Below are 22,377 nucleotides of genomic sequence, written 5' to 3' on the forward strand. Positions count from 1 at the left end.
GAGTCTGCAACCCGGGCATGTGCCCTGACCAGAATCGAACTGAGATCTCCTGGATCCTAGGTTGCTGCTCAACTACTGAACCATGCCAGCTAGGCTTCATCTCCTTAGTTTTGAATGACATGTATAGTTGAATCGCTATGAATTAAATGCACATAATGCTATGGCTCCACTGGAATATCTCACTTTAAAAAGAGTTATCCTAAAAGTCTAAAAATCATAATTCTCATCACAAAAGCATTCTTTAATTTTTAAGTCACTTTTAATTTAAATGACCCAATCACATCGGTAATACTAAAAGCAAACAAACTTTAGAGGATTCAGTACTCAGTGTGGCTCCCATCCATATGCTCTGGTCTTTTGTTTCTTAAAATAATGAGAAATGTTTATGCATGGATGCAAGCAGAGCCAGACTTACAGATTAGCAGGCAGTCTTTCATTGCAGGCTCTTCCATCTGTCATCCCCCAGCTGGAGAACAGCAGCAGCAATGACACAGTGGCCTACTCTGACCAAACATGCCCCGGTCCTCTGCCACCTAAGACAGCACAGCCACTGGCCTGCATGACCCAGGGAGTTGCTTTCTTCTCTGCAGGAGCACTCTCACATGCCCTGCTGTCTGTGGCACTCATAGGCCGGTTTGTCCTTACAAACCAAAAGCTGTCAACTCAGACAGAAAGCACCATTTATAAACTCTTTCGTTCACCTTTGGGGGAACTTCTAAATAATAGTCACTTTCATTGGGTTTCTTCCACCACACATGTGTAAAGCTATTTCCTATTTCTAACATTAATTGCTATTTTCCTCTTAAAACAAGGTCTCAAGGACACCAGCACATGGCACATAAAACCACAACTCCCTCCATGAAATAAATTACATTGCTGGGCTGGTGCAAGGACTGGTAGCCGGTGAGGCCCATTAATGGTGTGTGATGTGTTGCCATTCTCCCAGGACAAACATAAACACTTTCCATACAGTTGTTTGGCTTTGCATCCCCCTTTCCAACGAAGATTTTACCCCAGGAGGTGGACTCTTAGCTGTCCCTCACAGCAGACTGGCCCCGACAACACCTTCACTTGGTAGGTTTTCCTCCCGAGAAACACACTCTAACAAATCTGATCACAGGACTAATTTAATTTGAAGTGACTATTAACTTTACCTCAGGTCAAAATACACACTCTAGAACTCCTCCGATCTGAAAGGCAAAGGAAGCCCTGAGAAATACCAGTTTGCAGAACCTGTCTGCTACAGAGCAAGGGCATACACAGGAAGCTGTCAGCAGCAAGCTTTGATACGGAAAGAGGTGCCTGGAAACAACTACCAAAATGCTTTGAGCACCTCAGCTGACTGGCAACAATTCAGGACCCCTCCAGAAGTTATTGGAATATTTAAAGCGATTTGCTCTTATTGTAATAGTGGTGACAACTACCACCTACTGTGTCCCAGGTATACCTTACATAGGTTTTGTCATTTCATAGAACAATTCTAGAAAGTGGGCATTATCATCCTCATTTTACAGATGAGGAAACTAAGGTCTGGAGAAACTAGTTATTTGACTAAGATCATAGATCCTGAGAGTGGGGAGCAGGGCTGGAACCAGGCCTGCCTGACTCAAGGCTGGGTCTTCCCCACCACAGATCCTGCCCAAACACTGACGGAGTCCCTACCTCCTGTGGCAAAATGAGGCTGAGAAGGGCTGTCTCCCAAATACTCTCTTCTCCAAAGAGCCTGTCATCTAGCTCTCTAATGTTTGTTAATTGGTTAAAATACTTAAACCAGCTGCACAGGCACCAAACAAAATCCAATCTTGTGTATTTAATCATTAACATGTTTAGGCTACGGACAACACAGGCTCTTTAGATTGAGGGTGAGCTGGGTTGCCTGTTAGGTATGACTGGGCTCCAGAAAGAACCAGAGGCATGAGTGAGACAGCCCTGGGGCCTGGCCCCACTGGAAGAAGAACCTGGTCCTCTCATGAAGACTCTACGATTCTGGCCTTGCAAATGGGGTGATTAAACTGGGGTGATGGTCCGAGATTTAATCCTGGTTCTGGGGAAAGAGCACAGCAGCGAGAACATCATCTAGAGAAAATACAGAAGGTATAAATGAAAGAAAAGACAGGCAGAGCACACCAAAGATTTCTCTGGTTTGTGCTGTAAAAAGAGAAGCAAGATGCTTGCAAAATAGCCACAAACTTTGATTTTTACACTCCTATGCCCTATAAAACTGTACTTAGATTATTTTATACCTTATTTGAGGAATAATTAGTGAATGCATATACATTATTTCACTTTGCAATAAGAAAATTACAAATATGAACCAATTTTCTAACATTAAAATTTTTTAAAAATATGTTTTTATTGGTTTTTTTAGAGGGAGAGGAAAAGAGAAACACTGATGTGAGAGAAACATCAATTAGTTGCCTCATGTATGCACCCCAACCACGGATCAAACCCACAACCTGGGCATGTGCCCTGACCACGTATTGAACTGGTGACCTTTCTGCGCATGGATGCTCAACCAACTGAGCCATACTGGCCAAAGCTAACATTAAATTTTTTATAGCAAGTTGGAACCCCCTGAATACAGAATTTCATTACATTTTAGCTTTTAATTTCATAATCATGGACACTATTATATAAATTTCCATTAACATTCTTTTGTGTCACTGTAGCTACAGTCCCCCCATAGATTGCTTAAAAAAAAAAAAAAACCACCAAAAAACAAAAACAAAAAAAAACCCCTACTGAATTGAAACTATGTCACATGCAATAAAATAAGTAAATAAATAAGACAAAAAGTGTGTCTTCATCAAGAGACAATGTGAAATACTTTTCCACTAAAAGGTTTGCTTTCTAAATTACCCTTCATAAAAGCTCAAGGCTCAAAGCTGGGAAGTCAGACACTCCCATGTCACTTTTGTTTGTACTTTCAAGAATTCTAAAGAGAAGAATCAGGTTCTCCCCACATGTAAATGAATTCAAGAAACCAGGTTTTCCAAATCGCTGTTTTTACTAACATATATGTATTTTTAAAAATTAAATTTGTTGCTCATTTACATGGTTTTGCACATAGAATATTTGAGGTTCAAGTAAAATATTTACTATTCACTTCCAAAGTGCTATGCTAGGACCATACAACAGGACAGGCTCACTAACAATGACACCAGCGCCTAGGAGCAGCCCCCCATGAGCAGCTCAAACACCAGACCATGAGGGTACAACCATAAATCACTTCCTAAGGCCTGATTTCCACTGAAAATTAGGTCTGATCAAGGCCACTGCGCAAGATTAAGTTTAATCTTTTCATTCAAGCTCTAATATCTAGTCAATGGTAGTCATTCTTCTTGTTGCTCCGGAGACCTAGTCAGGCCCACCTCTGGCCTACAGAATGCCTGCCAGTGTTAGATCAATAAGCCCTGTGATGTTCAATGCAGAGCAGAAGCCAATAACCCAGCGAATTTTTTCTGAAATAATCAATCAGGGTTAGCCTACAGCTTGTCTTATGCCCACTAGGAGATTGGGTGTCCGCTGTGTATTTCCTGGAGAGAAGCAAATAGATGACGTATAAAGTCAATATCAGCAGAAGTCAAGTGAACCAGTGAGAGGGATTGCTGGGAGGCATGGATTTCCAGAAGGAAATGGGTTTTCTCCCCCTGAGCTGGCACAGAAATTCCCACTGAAAGTAGTCAGCTGCCACGGATTCCAGAGGAAACACACTCATCCCTGGACCTCAAGGCCTAAAGGTCAGTTTAAAGACACCCCTCCCTCCCCCCCAGCCAGGACCAGAGTAGGTGGATGAAACCAACCAAGCAGCAAACAATGACACACACTCTCTTCAGTGTTGGTGAATTTAAACAAAATTTCTTGACCTTACAAGTTCTCTTTGGCAACTTTTCATCTTGAATTAAAGTCCTGTAGCTATTCCAAAATTTAAAACTCCCTTGCAATGATCAATCTTTTTGGTGTGAATTAACTGGGAAGTTAAATTGGGAGATAAATGAACAGCAATGCTTTGCCTCACCAGCCCAGAAGCAGCAGCGTGGCTGACCACTGAGGGTTTCTAAGCACAGCACACGGCAAGATCCGGTTTACTTGGCTAAGGCCACTGACGGCAGGGCTGCAATTTTCAAAATGAGGTTGGGCAGTGGTGGAGATGCTGATTAACTGGCTAATGGCATCTCTCTGTCAGTGCAGACAGCTGAGCCTTCCTGCCCTTTCAGTCACATCCACAGCATCTTCCACACACTGCAAGTCTGTGAGCTGCAAGCTGCACATCCCGCCGAGAAGGAGGCAATGGGCCACAGAAGGAGAGCTGGGCTCCCAGCCATTGGGAGATGGGCAACTTCAGGCCTATTTGTTCCAGGCAATTGTCTTGATTCATCCAGGGAGGCTGAGTGATTGGGGCCATCACCAATCCACAGTCCAGGCTGCGCCCACCTCCAGGGACACCCCTGACACAGACCACCATGCAGGGGTCCTGCCTTCCACCCACACCCCATGCCTGGGAAAGCCTGTCTCCCCAACAACTTCAAGGGTTAATCAGTTTAATCTTGCTACATCTCCATTTCCTAATCTACCTGCAATCACAAGAAAGCCTCAATTACGTAAAAGCCATTTGGCACCACTGCTTCCAGACTTTTCAGCCTATAAAAATATCTCAAAGAGCACTGAAGTCGGAAGTCATAGCTTCATCCGTATCATTCACGCACATAACAAGCACATATTAGGCACCTCGTACATGCCAGGGACCAGATGCATAAGACAGACCAGGGTCCATGCCCTCACGGGGTTCGAATCAAGTCATTCAGTGAAATTAAACTGGAATGAAAGGGCTTGGACAAGAAGCTTGTTCAGTCCCTCCCAGCTCCCCCACTCTTCATTCTGCTTTGGTGCCAAGAGGGGCTGAAGCATTCTGGAATGTTCTTCCCCCAACAGATGCTATTTTTACTCCACATACATACAGCTCAGGCTGCACATGTGTGACTTATAGCCATTCTGCCAAGCGTAAACAACTCGTTTTCATCCCAGTGTTTATTAGACTAAGTGGAGCCCTAATCTAGAAGGCCCGCTGGCATGCACATCCCAGGCTCCTTGGCACAGGGACCCTCGCAGGCTCACTCCTTCCACATGGAGGAAATCTGGTTCCTCAGATCAAAACTACAGAAAAACAGAAGCAGGGCTGCCAAGGCCGCCTCACATGTTGCCTGCGCTTGTTTATTTCTTCTTCATCAACTCACATCATTTCTGACACTGCATTTCAACTTCCTGGACACAGCTAGGGAGAAAAGCTTTTAAGAGGCACTGAAGTGCAGCCAACTTCTGATTAGCCACAGTAATGAAGGAAAGGAAGAGCACATGGCCACGGCAAGAGGGCTGCTGCCTCGAAGCATCGCAGGGCAGAGGTTCTGGTACAGGATATGGAGAAGCATTACTGAAACAAGCGAAAATCTACCCCTCCCAGCCTTCGCCTTATTCCCATCAGATAACATTTCAGGAAAACACTTGGCTGGAGTTTCACCTTCTGGGAGTTCCCAATGGCACCACATCCACCCGAAAGGGAGCCGTCTACGGTCTCCATCATCCACTTGTTCGGGAAAACATCAGCTCTTCAATCAATGGGGGTGGGGAACAGGTTTCTATAAGAACTGGGCAAACCGAAGCTATGATTAAATGCTCTCAATGGTGCTTAACGGTTTTAGTAGCACATCTCCATAGAAGTTTTCTTTTTTCCAAAGCTAAGTTCACGAACTTGGGCAGAAGTGTATACAGTCAAGAGGGGGAAGCTGGAGACTAGAAAGCACTCAGGAGAGCATGTGAGAATCACGATGGGCACGGAAAAGGCTGGGCCCCGAAATAAACCAGCAAGAGGCAGTGACGCAGACAGTTGGTGCCTCTGACCTCTGATCCCAGGCACAGGCTCTCCAGAAGTTACTCCGCACTGAGCCTATGGCTGTTTCAGACATACAAAGAGCCCTTCCCACCCACCCCTCTCGGTGCTCCCTGCTGAGAGAAACCAAGCTGCTTTGCGGAATGGTGCCAGCTGCTGGCTGGTACAGAGAACTATCGACTCAACACACTTGCTCTCCCTTCTCTTGGAGGACGTTTTATCATTCCCTTCCTCCTCTTCTTCGCTCCCTTTCTTCTCATTATGATCACTGAGGGCTTAATTTACAAGTTAGAAGTCCAGAGGCAGAATCCCAGATTCCCCCTCCCCTACGGGAGACCTAAGGCGAATCACATAACCTCTCTGGGCTGTCCTCTCTTTTCCATAAACATGGAGAGAAGCACCTGCCTACCCAGCAGGGCTTTTATGAGGCAGCAGCAATGAACTTCCACCGTGAACAGAACGGCACTAAACAGGAGGCAGAGCTGTCGCCATTCTGCTACCTCCCCACCTCGTGGTTTAACACTTTAAACACTGCTCAGCTCAAAGGAATCTGATGACCACCACGCTCCTAATAAATCACGTCCACAGCAGATGAGGGCAAGCCTTCCTGAGAGGTAAAAGACACCATCCCGCCTCTTGACGGCCTCTCTTGTCCAGCGGATTTCTTTAGTTTTGGTGTGAATGCCATGTTCCCGAGTAGAGTGGGATGGCAGGACCTGTAGCAACCACTTTAAGCCAGTTACTCTCAGTCAGGGCAGAAGAAACTCCACTGACCACAGTGCCCTAAGTGATTAGTGTGGCCCCCGGGCCCTCCCTGGTGCTACGGAAATCTCCTCCAGGTTTACCGGGAAGGAAAGGGCCAGCCCCTCTGAGGCCCGGCTGCATCCACAAAGGCCATCGCACTATGATAAAGATCTCAGCAGAGCTAATGCAATTATCTCTTCTGCCTTTTACTCCTCAGTAACAACCACAAAATTAGATGAAATGACCCCCTGCTCCTCCAATTTAAGGCCGATTTTATTACCTTCAACCTCAATTCTCTCTCTTTTGAACAGATATGAGACCCTGAAGACCCCCAGGCCAATGGGATTAGAAACTGCTGGCTTCACCCTCCAGGCTGGTTCCAGGCCGGCTCCCCAGAGGGCACTTCTCCTTCCCCCCGGGGGTGGGGTCACAATCAGTTCAATCTTCATGCTTCAGAGACATCCCTTTGAACAAGATCAAATGTTTTCCCACCCCTGCCCGGTGCTCCACTCAAAGGAGCAGCAGCCCCTTCTCACTCAGAATTAATGTCAATTTAGCCAGAAAGGCGCAGGCCAGAGGAGGAGGTCGCTGATTAATCGCCCACCAGGCTAAAGCCAGGCCCACTCCAACAGCACCTTGGGAGGGCCGGTCACCCTCATAAAAAGTTCCCTGCACTTTGAACCCAGGAACAGGGAGGATGGGAACTGTCCCTCCCTCCCTTCCTCTCCCCTCCCTGTCACCACCACCACCACCACCACCACCACCACCACCGGGCCTGCTGGGAGGCAGGGGGGCTCCAGCTGTTTGTGTTTTTTTCAGATTGTCACCAGAGAGGGTGGATGGACTTCTTGGAGCCACCCCAGGCAGGCAGATAAAATGCAGGCGGGGTGAGCACCAGGACTGCGCATCGAGAAGTAAAGGGGAGGAAAGATAAGCATCACTGGGGTCAGTCTAAAGGGAGCCAACTTCCCTCAGCTCTGAAGAAGGAACCCGGAGAACAGAATCCTGGAAGCCTGGAAACTGCTTGTGGAAGGAATGCTCCAGAGAGAAAGGGAACCATTTCAAACGCAGGACATTTACTCTTCAGCATTAAAATAAATGAAGAGGAAGCTTTTTCATTCTCTTTAGCCTATCTGGAAAAGTTACTTTTATTAACTAGTCATCCAAAGGCTTCCTTCCAACTCAGGTCCCTAATTGTAAAAAGATGTGAGGAAACAGGAAAGTTATTTCTCAACTGAAAGAGGACATGAGAGTGATCAAAACACCTCCAAACCTTTCGTAAAGCAAAGTTCTGAGATATTCCATTTAAAACCAGCTCTTCCTGGAAACAGGAACGTATTAAGTTTTCTTTCAAATCAACAAAACACAGTGGGTAAGACAAAGCAGCCAGCAAATCACAGCTGACAAGCAGCCTGATCAAAGGAAAAAGCGGTTCCTAAATTATGCATTGACTGCGCTCTGGAAATGGAAAAAGGCAAACTCTTCCCAGAGATGTCAATACCTGGGTGCAGCTTCACAATGAAGCCTGAAAGCCTATTTTGGAGACTTTGCTTCTTCTGTAAGAAGATAAAGGTTCACCTGCAAACACCAAACACACCCGAGTGGAGATGTGCCATTTATTTGGAGTGTGTGTGTCTGTCGGCAGCTGCCGTCTGGGCTCTTGGGCATTTCAGCAATAAAGGAAATCACCAGCCAGAGACCAGTGTGTTAAGGACACTGGAGTCTGAGACCAGCAGACCAGTTGCTATGTGCACTGGTTGCCTTTGCTCGGATTGCTCTCAAATGTCTTCCCTGGACACAAGGGGCCCGAGCTGGACAGTGTCTGTGGATCAAAGCCAACACTCCAACCAGCTCAGGATAGCCTGATGGCTTGGTCTACCCCATGTTTCCCCAACCTGATTTGAACTGTTTTCTAGACCCTGAGGCACTCTGAGAACCAGCTCTCTCCCCGAAGCTCGGTGAGTTGATTCTTACTACCTGGGTAAGCTCTCCCCTTGTGTTCGGCCGTGTGCAGACCAGACACACAGCCACCCCCACCTCGCATTCGGTCTCTGAACAGATGGTGCAACACAAGAGTTCGTAATACCTCAAATTCCAAAACCTACTAAAAAGCTAAAACACACTCAGTATTTTAACATCTGGGCTTTTAAACTGCAATTCATTTTCTTAGTTTGTTTTTTGAGTATGACAGAGGAACTGATTCCATGGAGACTGGAAATTCCTGGGGAAAGCTCAGGTCCTCCCTCCATCCAAGTCCTAGGAAACTGGAAGAACATGAAGAGGATCGGCTGAGATCAGATTTCTCGCATTGCCTTGTCCTTCATTAATTTCCCTTTCTGGCAGCTGCACCACAGGGCTCAGCACCGGGCAGAGGAAACCATGGTTATGTGACAGCTTTTACACGGGAACTGCTGGCTGGTACCTCGACTAGGCTGTGGAAAGCACATGCAGAAACCAAAAGGTAACTTCTTTCTCTTTGCTTTAGTGCTGCACACAGCCAACCACAGCACCTGGAAAGGCCGAACAGTGAGCAGCGCTAATGTAAAAACAGGGTAAGACAGCAGGAGCAAACCTCAAGACCCTGTTCTCCTACGGGAAAGTGGGCCTCGGTCAGATGACGTACACTCCCTCCCCCGGCTTCCATGAGCTCTGTCACCCACCAGTTTCTGAAAGGCCCCAGGCCCCATTCTGGCTCCAAAATTCAGGAGAAACACCACCCAGGGGGTTGCTATTCCCAACCCAGAGGATGGAGCACAATGGCACCGGCGAGCCTCTCAAGGAACCCAGCGCACTGCGAGGTATGGGGAGAACCAAAACACGCTGATTAAAAAGGTTTCTGTTAAAATTATTTAAACCTAAACTGTGTTTTAAAACAAATGCTCAAGCCACTCAGAAATATTTTGATTTCCTCTGGGTTGTTAACTGGGAAAGTCTATCGCCCGCTCCTTCAAGGCCTATACCTTCAGATCCAGGCTGGATCCTAGGGCTGACAGGGCTCCCAGGGTCCAGCTGACAACGGTCTCTCCCAGGGCAGCCAGGCTGGACGCTCAGGGCTGTCGGCTGCCACTTAATACGTTACTGCTCCATGACCCAGCCTCTCACCGCTCAGGAGGATGACACTGGCAACTCCTGACCCACCCTTCCCAACGGGGGTAAGAACCTAAACGCCTACTGACTACGTTATGATAAATTCTCAATGAAGCGAGGTAATGTGAGCAAACAGCCATGTAATTAATCCAAAAAGGCGCTCTACAAACCATTTCATGGGTTTAGGAATACATTATGATTTTCTGTGCCACAGTTTAGTTTCCTAGGGCATTTTTTCCTCTCAGACTAACATCCACCCATTTACTGAAAGTCTGTTCCATGCCAGCGACCACGGCGGGTGGGTGGGAGACGGCAGCGAAAAGAACTCACAGAGCAGAGGAAAGAGACACGCACGAGCAAGCACAGTGCGCCACGGCGAGCGCGGCCCGCGGCGCAGCAGGCAGGCAGTTCCGTGGATAACAACTGACACCGGGGCAGGGTCTTCAGTGAGGAAAAGGGATTCTGAAGTCCCAACTCGGGTGCAGGGAGGGGGTGCCCAGCACAAAGGAAGAGCGCCGGGTGATAAGAAGGCCGGCGATGCCTAGGAGGAGGCTGGGCAGGCAACACCTTCACCAGGTAACTCTCCAGGGGGCAGGGGACCATGTTACACCGGCCTGAGAGGAGGCCCTGCATTTAAGGGTATTCTTTTAAATGAATGAGAACCTTGGATGATTATCAGAGTGCACCGTCATGGCCAGAGTTTTCCTACAACCGACCTGGGCATGAGCACGTCCAGGAACCAACTCTTACCTGTACGAGGAGCTCCTTAATGAGAGGCAACGCCACAGGCCAGCCGTGCACTCAAGAGCCTGCTTCCCAGCTCACCTGAAAAAAACAACAGGAAAGGGCCATAGTTGACAACTTGGAACAGTCAGTCTTGTCCCAGTCCCAGGAGAGACCTGCCGACTTGTCTCAGGCTCCTTGGTCTCAGTGCAGAAAACCTGGCCAGGGTTACCTGGCCCAGGGGTGGGGTCAAAATGACCTGGGTGAGAATCCGAGTGTTGTAACTCAGCAGCAGGGTGACTAAGCCGGGGCCTTAACCTACCTGTGCCTCAGTTCCCTCCCCTGCAACAGCGCCCTCACAGGATGATTAAGAAGGCCTTCTATGTGACAAAACCATGCCTCGCCTGCAGTTGCACGAATGTGACAAGTTCCCTGCTCTCAGGGAGCTGACAGTCCACAGAGACACAGATGTGAACAGGTGGTAATCATGACCTGCTGCAGCGGGTAGGAGCTGACGTGAGGAAAACGCAAGGCGACAAGGAGCCTTTTCAGAGGTACCAGCTGATGCCAGAGAGGTCAGAGGACGCTGAGAACTCCGGAACCTGGAAGTATTTGTATGGTTATGGGAGAGAAAACGAAAAAGCGTGCACTAAGGCACACCTAAGTGCCACGGGGAATCACACCCCCATCCTCAAAACTGACTGAGAAAAGCCTCTTAAGGTTTCTCCTGCTGGCAAGTTCACCTATTAAGCAGGTACAGAAACAGGATCGTTTCCTGAGCTTCTCTCTTAAAATTAAATAGACTAAAAAAAGAGCAAAAGAATCCCAAGTACAATTATGGTGTTTAACCTTGATTTTCACATATAAATCACCTGGCTTTTCATTTCAACCGGGCAAGTGTATGTGAAATAGCCATGTGAGATAGAAGTGTGCCAGGGGCATCATCGAGGATGTTAAAGTCCCCACTATGCACACACACACACACACACACACACACACACAAAGTGAACGAGAGTTAGTTCCGCCGAGTGCCCTCCCGGTACCCTGGGCTCTTCATGAGCTGCCCTAGACACCTGGTGCCGCCAGGGGCCCTCTGGGGCCCTGCGCCCAGGCCTCTCCTCCTTGCACAGTACTCATACTTCATCCCATCAAACTCACACTCTTATCAAACTGATCTTAAGAAGCATTTTATTAAATTATTCCTGTTAAGATACAAATAACTAACATATTAGCTGTCCTACAGATGCTTCCGCGTTGAACAAGAGGTTTAAAGAGAAACATTTCACCCAAAGTCCCCTAATGGTAAAATTTTAGGCACAATAGTCAGTGAATTCCGCTTGTGGGTAAGGAACCCTTTCTGCAGCCCCCTAGTCCCATCGCAGTGAACATTTCCCACTTCATCTGTTTCACAGGCTGACTGTGCCCCTATGGTGGGGCTGAGATGGATCCTGCATTTGTAGAAATGAAGATGAACACTGATACAATGATGTGGGAAGTCCGACTCCTCAGTCTGTCAGTTCACCTGGATTAGAACCAAGCTGCCTGTGGAGGGTGAGGGGGCCTTCAGCCACTTCTGGCCAGCATTTACTTGGGAAAGGAATGTGCGTTATCCCCAGTGTCCGAAACAAAGTAGGGGAGAAAGTGGGAAAAGTTGGCCTCAAGACATTCCTAAGACCTCTGCAGGGGCCCAAAGCTTATAGCCCAGTTCTTTCAAGAATGCCTGAAAGCACTTAATAATCAATGTCTGTAAAACCTTCCTAAAAATAACAGCCTCAGAACTGACACTGCTGACAAAAGGCTCTCTGATTTGGTCCCATCCAAGAAGATAAGAGCCTCTCTGTAAGAATAAAAGCATGTGTCAAGATAAAAATGGAAGTGGAGCCAACGGGACGGAAGCCAGCCTTCCCCACCAAGTATCCAAGAGGCCAAGAAAAGAACAGGGAAGGGCACCCCTCAGACACTGCTAGCACCACAGGCTCGGACAGATGAGTTTCTAAATTGATGTTCCTCTAGCCTGCTGTTTCTAAAACCTATCTGATAAGGACCATCTAGATACTTTGTTTAAAAAATATAGACTCCCAGGACCCACTCCAGGCCTATAAAGTGAAAACTGTAGGAGTGGAGTCTGAGAGTGTATCCCTCTAGCCAGCACCGCAGCAGTGTCAGGCGAGTTTTAGAAATAATGCTCTAAATGAAACAATAGGTAACTTTCTAATTACATAACTTCAAAGTGCTAGGGTGTATGAGAAAAATGCAAGCTTAATTGGAGGAAGTTAGAGCCTTTTTTATCTAGTTAAATATGGAATATAATCAACATGTAATGAGGAAGTCAATGTAACTAAAACTTAGCAAAACAAAACCTCTCCCTTTAACTCTATCTTGCCTGGAAGACTCTCCCTCCCCTCCCTCCCTGCAGGGCTACTCCTGACAGCTGGTACAGGCCCGAAAGGAAGAGACAGGGCTGAGAGCCTTCAGGCTCATCCTAAAAGAGATCAGCCCTGAGCAGCAGGCAACCAATTCTGTCAGGCCCCACAGGCGCCTCCCCGATCTCAGCCTTCTCGGCCCTCAGCCTCCAGGTGACGGTTCCATAGTCTTACTCGTGTCCCAGCTTTAGGTGAGGCCTTGCTACTCATGTGGTCCACAGAACCAGCAGCACCAAAGTCAGGGAGAGCTTGTTAGAAATTCAGAGTCCCAGGCCCCGCCCAGGCCTACCAAATCAGTTTGCACTTTAAAAAGATTCCAGCTAATTCTTGTGCACATCCAAGTTTGAGGAGCCCTGCTTTAAAGCGTGGAGACTGCCAATGCGAGACTCTAACCCCACCTGTGGGACATCCGGGTCATCAGCCCACCCACTTACGCCCCAGACTCCAGGAGGCCTTCTTCCCCCACTCTGTACTCACATCTAGTCAGTGTCGGTTTGTCTTGAGGCCAGATCACCATCAGCAGAGCCCAATGGCCAGCTAACGATCAAAGCCCAACTCTTAGGCAGTGCAAAGGAGGCAGGAAGTGACCGTGGTCCCCTCCGTTCCATCTGGCTCTCACGTCTGCCTCCCTTCCCGGGCAGGAGCAGGGACCCATGACCGTAAATCAGCAGAGATAATCCCAAGTCAAGCGATATGAGCCGTGCTGGCTCTCGTGGTTCCAGCACCCTGTTAATGAGGTCGAGGTCACGGGTACGATTAGCTTCCTCTGTGTCCTGGCACAGACTCCAACCACCTACAGGGGCCGACGCGCCCTTGGCTACTGAGAGGATTCGGAGAATGACGGAGACGGGGCGGGGAGGCTGGACAGAGGGCACCAGTAAACCACGCACAGAACCCGAATGCGGACGAGCAGAAAGTATCGGGGAGCGGCGCGCAGACCAGGGGCGGCCGGGGCAGAACTCAACAGTATCCAGACAGTGTAAGCCATGTACACAGTGAGGAAGCTGGAATTTCACAGGGAGAAACGGGAAGCCTCAGGGCCAAGACTGTAAACATCAAATACAAATAGAGGGTGTCTCAAAAAAACATATACACGCTTTAACAGCTGATTTCTATTACATTTGGAGAATGAAATGTATTTTAATAAACACTGCCTTTATAATTATTCAAAGTATGTATACATTTTGGGGGGGGACACCCAGTATATAATAAGCTAGAGGAAATCTAACCTGACGGCAATTCTGTTTAAAAAATGTTTAAATTTTTTAAAAAACATGCAATTGATGTTGACTTATGTAGCTGCTAAGAAAGCTAGCACACTTAGTGTCCACCAGTCTAGGTTCCAGACCGCGGGGAGCAGTGGTCCCCGGTAGCACAGCTGATCAGCCCATCCTAACCTGTTTGCAGCCACCTCTCCACACAGGTATATACACAACCCGTCGCACCTTTTCACCACCACCACTTGGGTTCCTGTCATTCAGTGTGGCCTCTGCGTGGCTACAGCTCTTTTTGGCTTTGGATTTAAAATAGTTTAAAATTCCACACATCCGCTGAGCTCCCTTTACTAATCAAGCCAAGAACTATATACCTAAGCACAAAGTGAAAAAACCATGTAAACAGACAACTTAAGCATGCCCATTACCAAAAGGATTCAGATCAAAAATGACCTACAGTCACCTGTTTAAGCTGCACACTATGTTACATATTACAGCCCGAGTCCATGCAGAATCAGTAATTAAGCCGGTAAATTACAAGTTAGCACTGCAGAAGAACCCTGAAAGGACTATGCTAACAAGAGCAAATGACAGAGTAAGTCTCTGTTTAGACGTATTTCTCCCTGTAGGATCATCTTCTAGGAATAGTTAGCCATTAAAAGAATGGGTGTGATTTTAGATTGTTTTTAAAGTTTGGAGCCATGTTTTTCTAAAGTGTATATTTCATATACAAATGGTAGTCATTTATCTAAAAAAGAAGACTGCTTACTGGTAAGTTTTAATTCCCAGACTATCTGGTCTATTATTTTTAATTTCATAAACTTGGATCCCTTCATAAGATATAGAAATGTCTAATCACTACGTTGTACCCATGAAACTAAAATAATATTGTATGTCAACTGTCATTAAAAAATAAATTTAAGAAAGAAATAAAATGCAAAAAAGAAAGAAATTTTGATCCCTATGGGCAAAAGAAAAAATTTTTTAAAGAAATTGCTAAGAGGTTAATTTGTCCCAATAAGTGTGTGCCATGCACCCCTTATCCGCAGATTAAGTGGGGCTGCTGTCTACGCAGTTAGAGCCATCCCTAAACAACTGGCTCAGCGCCTCAAAGCCAGAAAACAACATGTGAGAGCCAGCCCACTGCCGCCTCCCCAGGAGAAAGGAAGCTTGAACTCCAGGTGCCCTTGACAACCCAGCTCCATGTGGAAAGAAAGAAAATGCTGAACAATAGAATCGGCAGAGGAAAAGGAGCCCCTCTAATTTTCCGGGCATGTAGAGAAGTTGCTGCTAAAGGGATATTTAGGATCTCACTGCTGGTTCAAGTTCTGCTGAACTGAAAGTTTAAAAAAAGAAAAAAAAAAAAATCAAACATGTCAGTATAGTACACATTTAATTCAGTACTTCTTATCAATCAGACTTAACTCAGTACTTATCAATCAAACAGATGCTTACACATTTAGCTGTAGAAATGAAACCCATCTCGGATCACACTTACAATGTTTATGAAAATGCACAGAGCACGCGGGCAATAAGGAGTGGGTTCTTCCCTCCTGGTTCCACGAAGCTGCCCACTCCGGCTTTGGGACACAGTACCCAGTCCCGGTTCCAGTCCCCCAGCCTTCCAGTATTGGTAACTATATTCATACAAGTAGGAATTTCTGTTTCTTTTTAAAGACATAGAACTGTTGCATAATGCATGTCCCACAGATGTTAGAAGATGTACAGTATTGTGGCCAAACTGCTGATACATGTACAAAAAACCCCCACCAACAACTGTCTTGTTCTGATTTTAAAAGTAACATGCTACTTACTGAAAATCTGAAAAAAGGAACATAACAAAACCTTCTCCTGTAAGCCCACTAGTCCAACATAACCAGTTAAAATTCTGGTCTACATTCTTCTAGTCTGTCTGCGGCTACCAATGTTCCCTTAAACGGCACCCCTGTTAGAAAAGCCTGGGTGAGGTGAGGCATTATGGCTGGTCACACAGACTGACAATGATTGATAATCCCCACTGGCCTTCCCTAAACCCACAGCGGCGAGAGGAATAATGGTCTGGCTGTGCGCAAATCAAATACTACGCCTGCAATTCAACAAGCATTCATTAGGGTCTACTTTGCACTCTTTTATTTATCCCACAAATGAATGAAACTCAAATTAACAGCAATGGCCCCTGAGGGCCATATGGTAACTTCAAATAAAAAGGCGGATAAGCTTTGTCCCTTGTGGACAGGAAAACAAAAGTTAGGCCTCCTAGTACAAGTTCTCAAGCTTCCTGGTGACAGCCCTTTTTCTGGTTTGCAGACGGCTGCCTTCTTGCTGTGTCTTCCCAAGAGACCAGGAGGAACCCGACCACCCTCTCTAAGGGGGAAAAATTCATGTTGGGGAGAAAGGGTTGTAGAGCAGTTATAGATAAAGACCTGGGAACCACAAATATGTGTGCAGCTGCCCACCAGCCATCCAGGGGGCATCACCGGTCTGTGCACTTTTAACATCAGAGTTTCAATCTACAGCCGGATGTTCTTAGTTCCACGCACAGGGAGTGCTTTAAAAGGCCACAAACTACCTGCTACAACACCCTAGTTTCATACACCAGCCTGGGCGGCAAATCCTTCCTGTATTAGCCTCACGCAGCCAAAAGCTGGGCCACCTGGTTACGCCCTGTTGAGCTCTTCTCAGGGCATCAAGGAGACACGAGGAAAGAACCGCTTTTACTGCTAATGTCACCTCAGTCGGTGTTAAACATTATTTGTGATGAAGCCTCTGAAACCCGCAGTGCTCCTCATTCGAATACTGTAACTGGTTACGGCGTTTAGCACCCATTATCTTAGAAACCACGTGGAGAGTCTTAAAAGTTCATTTGGTTGCACTGTCCTAAAGAAAACCTCAAAAGTTCACCCCAACTAAACATTTCAGAAGTCTTATTTAATTATGTCTGAGAATTTTTTACAGTGTCAATAATGACACTTTGAATGTGTATTAAATCAGAACAAAGTCACATGAAGAAAAAGCCAAAATGCACTGAGGCTCTCCTTTCTTCCCTGCCAAGTCAAGGTCAAAGTTAGGTGTTTCTCTTGACCTAGCTGATGGTAATACGGTTAAACAGAGAAAACATGCAGATAACATACCTCTTTAGCTATGTCCAGTATTTTGTAAATGCACACAAAACTAGCTTACCTTCTCACCAAGTAAAGGTCACCTTACATTTTCTTAAATACAATACTGTATATGCTTGTACATTAGTCAGCTTGGGCTGCTATAACGAAACACCACAGACTGGGCGACTTAAACAACAGACATTTATTTTTCACTGTTCTGGAGGCTGGAAGTCCAAGATCAAGGTGCCGTCAGACTCAGTTCCAGGTGAGGGCCCTCTTCCTGGCTTCTCACAGTGGCAGGGAGAGTGCCCTGGTCTCTCTTCCTCTTCTTATGAGGGCACTAATCCCATCATGGGCTTGACCCTCAGGACCTCATCTAAACCTAATTACCTCCCAAAGGCCCCACCTCCAAATACCAAACACACTGGGGATTAGGGCTTCATTCCACACATGAATTTTGGAAGAACACAAAATGTTCTGTTCATAAAATATGTGTGTGCTGCTGGGGTTGGGAAATATAAATTTTATCAGTTTACATCCTACCTGTTAAATATGTTCAGAACCATTCTACATACACTCCTTAGAACAATTTTGTTATATACTTCTTGTAACCATCTCAGTTCAAAAGAACATAAACAGATCTCACCAAGTCTACAAAGTAACACCAGTAAGAGTTTGGTCATTTAAGGCCAGGGTAGGGGCTTAATTACCCATCAGGCCTGTTGAAAGGATGGAAGAGAAAATTTCAGTGGCAAGGACACAGATTCCTCTCACCCTGAGCACTATTCAGGAAATCTTGACCAGCCAACCACTTGCCACTACTGTAAAAACAATTCCATCTTTCATCTCTAGCTCCAGACCTCTCTTCTTGCCTGTGTATCCAACTCTCTGCTGGGCATGTCTCTCTGGAAGGCTCACAGTTCAGCTGTGGATTCAACTCAGCTCACTACTCTTTGTCATCTCCCCAAGCTGAGGTTCCCCACAGCTGTGTACCCCAGTAAATGGCACCATGACCCATACCAGTCACCTGAACTCCCTCTTCTTAAGTGCTCGCCCCTGGAAGATAACCAAGGAAGTGTGGGGAGTCGCTCAGGACCTGCCCCACTCCCTCACTCCCACACCAAGTGCCCTCAGGATTCCCGCAAGCGGCCTCCCAGCTCACCTGCTGTCCCCCACCCTGACACTTTGTCACCTAGCCCATCTCAGGCCACTGAGTTCTTTCTAACGCACAATATGATCACATCATTCACCTGCTGCAAATTCTTCATCTTCCACACAGCGTTTGAGATAAAGCTCAGACTCCCCAGCTCAGCACCCAAGACCCTACAACCTAAGGTACCTCCCTGTACAGCCGTGTCTCCAGTCCAGGCAACTGCTGTCAGTGACCTACCTTCCAGACTCCAAACATATGCATTATTATGGCATCGTGTATTACTGTGACTTTTAAAAAGTAGTAAAAAACAGAAACAAAACCTTGCAGGTACATGAGAAACCAGGTTTCCACTCTTTCCTTCACTGTTTCAGCCCGCCTTCTACCGCAAGAAAGGGCCAAGTATTTCAAATGGCAGCCCAGGCTCTTCCCTGGACACATTCTGGGTTTTTTAAGTGGATAAGATCTGACCTTTAATTCCTTCTTTGCCTTTCTAAGGTTGAGAAGTCTCACCTCTGAGAAAAACTGCTGTTTGTTTTTGTGGCACATGGGCTGGTGGCTCCAGTCAGCCGCGGCTCCAACTGGACACATACTTTTATAAAGCGCAGGAGGAAATAGGCTCCCTGTTGTCTCCTATCCCTATGGGAGACTGGCTGCCCTGCCACCGCCCCCAGCCAGATCACTCCCTCTGGTCAGGCTGGCCTGCGGAAGAGCAGCACACCTGGCTCGCTGCTTTCCAGGTGCAGGCTCTTCCGAATCAAAAAGGAAGCTTCCAGGGTCTGTGGAGGTCCTTTGCACACAGGTTTGCTTCTCCAACTAGAATGTGTGCTCTGTGAGAGGAGAGGCTTGCTCTTCATTCTTGATGTTACCAGAAGCCAGAACCGAGCCTGACCCATGGGAGAGGCTCCGTGGGTATTTGCCGAAGGACAGGATAAAAGAACGGGTGATTGAGCAAACAAACTGGCATTCCTCCCAAATTAGAAAGGCAATATACAGCATAGTTCCCCAGCTCAGAAAATACTGTTTTGCTAAGAATGCCTTTTGTTTACTCTGCTCTTAGGTACAACCTTAGTAAAAACTGAGCAATGTATCATTAACCTCAAGAGATACTTTAAAGTTGCTTTTTGGGATAAATTCTGGAGATTATTTACTTGCTATTTGTATCTTTCTACGAGGAGTAAGCATTGAGTTAAAACACTGCTTTTAGGATTCCCAAGAGAAGCACTCACCATGTCCACCATGAAAGGTTTTTTTCTTTCCCCTTGATACAATCTGGATATTAAGTTTGGTGGGACCTGGAACATGAGAATTTAACACTGCAAGCGGGTAGTGAAGCCTGGAATTGCAAACCACACCTGGGCTCTGGTCCTCAGGGCAACACAGAGCCTGTACTACACACTCTCTCCCTGGAACGGGAGTCCCAAAAAAGGCTGGCGAGAATGGGCCAAAAGGATGCAGCCTGCAAGTTCTAGAAAGACCCTGGGTGAGCACTGCCGGGGCATGGGTACAGCCTCGACTCAGGGTCTGCCGTCAGCAGCAGTTGCTCGCTCTAACATCAGGTGTCCTTGCATCCCACCTCTTAGAATGGCACTGCCTTTTCCTGGGTGTTTGAAACACTTGACAGCCATCATTAACACTTCTGAGCACTTAGCCCGAGATACCACCCAAGTCCTACACAAAAGTAATCACAGTTAATCTTCAAGGTGATTCTTTGACTTGGACTCTTATCGCTACCATTTTACAAACACAGAAACCAAGGCTGAGAGAAATTAAGTAACTTGTCCACGGTTGAGATAGTGACACCTCTGGGAACTCAACAGCCTCAATCTGGGTCTCCTACTTTGCCAATTCTTTGCAATAAAAAAGTTGAGACGCTGTAGAGATACACTGTTCATTAAAAAGAGGTATGTACTGTTCTACATATTGTTTTTCTATCTTCTACTATGGACTTTTCCTTCCTGCCTCGCCCAAACACTATATTCCCCCAAATCTCTTTAACTCATCAGTCCACACATCTCTGTGACAGAGGCCATCAATTCTGAGCCCACCACACGGATGAACAGTACACATCTTCCCAGAAGGCATCCCTTGGGTCTCATCCACAAATACCCTTGTTCCTTTCTATCAACCAATTACTGGTTCATGCATCATGACTCAAATTATATTCAAGAATGTTCATTTGCAGAGTATACTCTTCCTAAATGAACCTCTCGGAAGACAAAGGACCCCCCCTCCTACCCCCATCGGCTCTGGTAACACACAGGCTGTCTTATTTCCTGGCATCAAATGTTTGCTGCGCCCTTTGCGAACCACAACCAGCCACACACCTGCTCCCTGTGTGACCACTTGGGGGAAATACTATTTTAACATGGGGCTTTATCTGGTATCAAATATTTCATCAGAATCAGATTTCTGACATGGATTAATAACAAGGCGACCACCGCATGAGAGCAGAAAGAAACGAGAATCTTGGGGTTTATTTCCTTTCTCTATCTTTGCAACATTTCCTCTCCCCACCAGCATGTTTTCCTCTCTCTCTAAAACTTGAAAAGGAAAAGTCATGTTTTTTTAAAAAATATGTTTTTATTGATTTCAGAGAGAGGAAGGGGGAGAGAGCGAGCGAGAAACATCAGGGATGAGTCATGATCGGCGGCCTCCCGCACGCCCCCTGCTGGGGACGGAGCCCGCAGCCCGGCAGGAGCCGCGACCGGGAGTCGAACCGCGACCTCCGGGATCACAGGTTGATGCTCAACAGCTGAGCCAAAGCTGTTTTTGACGAGGACCCGTAGAAGAGACCAGAAAAGGGCCATGCCTAGGAAATCAGCCTCCGAGCACCGCTTGCACCTGGCGTGCGCGGAGCTCGGGCGGCGGCTCCCGGTTAACCCGCAGCGCGGGCGCCACCCGCCCCGCCCCGCTCGTCCCCGGTCCGGCGCACGCTCGGCTGCAGGGGCCGCTTTGCGATTTCAAACGGTTCTAGTTTTACATGTGGGTCCCTGATAGCAGCCTACAGGCAGGCACACACCGACGTAGAGACACCGGGAGACGCGGGAAACGCCCGGGGGGGGGGGGGGCGCGGGGACGGGGGGGGGGTAAGACTTGGTCTTCCCTCCCATCTGCTCCCACTGAAATCGCCCTTGGACGCTCAGGAAACTCAGGACCCTCCAGAAATAAACGTTGAACGGGGCTGTAGAAAAGCCTTTTGCTTTTGAGAGTTCAAAGAACACTAGACCGCTGAAGGGAAAGGAAAAGAAAAGAGTTGTGCCTGAAGGCATCCAGACGCGCGCGGCCTCCCCGGCCCTTCGCCCCGTCCCACGGGCTCAGCCCGCGCGCCCCAGACGCGGTCTTGCCCACCCGGCGCCCGCTCCTCCAGCCCGCGTGACCCCCGCGCGGCACCGGGTCCCCGGGCGCGGTACCAGGCGCCGCGCTGCGCCCGGGACCCTCCCGCCGGCCGCGCCGGCTTCCCGGGGAGGCGCTGCTCCAGGCGCAACTTTTTTCCACTCCCGCCGCCGGCGGCCGCGGCGCGAGCAGAGGGCGCCGCTCCCGCCGCTTCCCGGCGCGGACACCGTCCCGGCGGCTCCGGCGCGGTGCCCTGCCCGCCCCGCCAGCCCCGCCGACCCCGCCGGCCCGGGGCGCGGGCTCTCACTCCCGCAGCGCGCGGGTCCCGCGGCCCCGACTCACCCGCCGGCCCGGCGCCCGCGCAGCCTCCGGCCGGCTTCCCGCTACGCCTCCGGCAGCCGCCGCGCTCCGCGCCCGCCGGCCGCTGGGGCAGGAGGAGGGGAGGGAGGCGGAGGAGGGGCGAGGGGCGAGGGTCCGCGGGCGGGGCGGGGCGGGGCGGGGCGGGGGCGCGGGCCAGGCCGGGCGGCCGCGGGGCTGGCGCGGGGGCGGAGAAGAGGGCGGGGCGGAGGGAGGCGGCGAGCCCCGCGCCGCTGCCCAGTCACCATCGCCGGCGGCCCCGCGCTCGGCCGGCGTCCGGGGGAGGGGTCGGCGCGGGGCTCCCCGGGCGCGGGCGGGGCGCGGGCGGGCGGCCGAGGCCCGGCCTCCGGAGGGGAGT

General features: G+C 48.4%; 1 protein-coding gene across 1 annotated transcript in view; it reads right to left on the reverse strand.

Annotated features, from left to right (window-relative positions):
- Positions 1-22,031, reverse strand: part of LHFPL2 (LHFPL tetraspan subfamily member 2) — a 128,819-nt gene extending 106,788 nt beyond the window's left edge. The window contains exons 1-2 of the mRNA XM_087815428.1: positions 22,005-22,031; positions 10,466-10,540 (exon numbers count right to left, since the gene is read on the reverse strand). The gene's annotated coding sequence lies outside the window, so the exon portion shown is untranslated. The remainder of the gene's footprint in view (positions 1-10,465; positions 10,541-22,004) is intronic.
- Positions 22,032-22,377: the final 346 nt, after the last annotated feature.

Source organism: Miniopterus natalensis, chromosome 3, assembly GCF_054644295.1.
Source record: "Miniopterus natalensis isolate mMinNat1 chromosome 3, mMinNat1.hap1, whole genome shotgun sequence".
NCBI classification, from domain to species: domain Eukaryota; kingdom Metazoa; phylum Chordata; class Mammalia; order Chiroptera; family Miniopteridae; genus Miniopterus; species Miniopterus natalensis.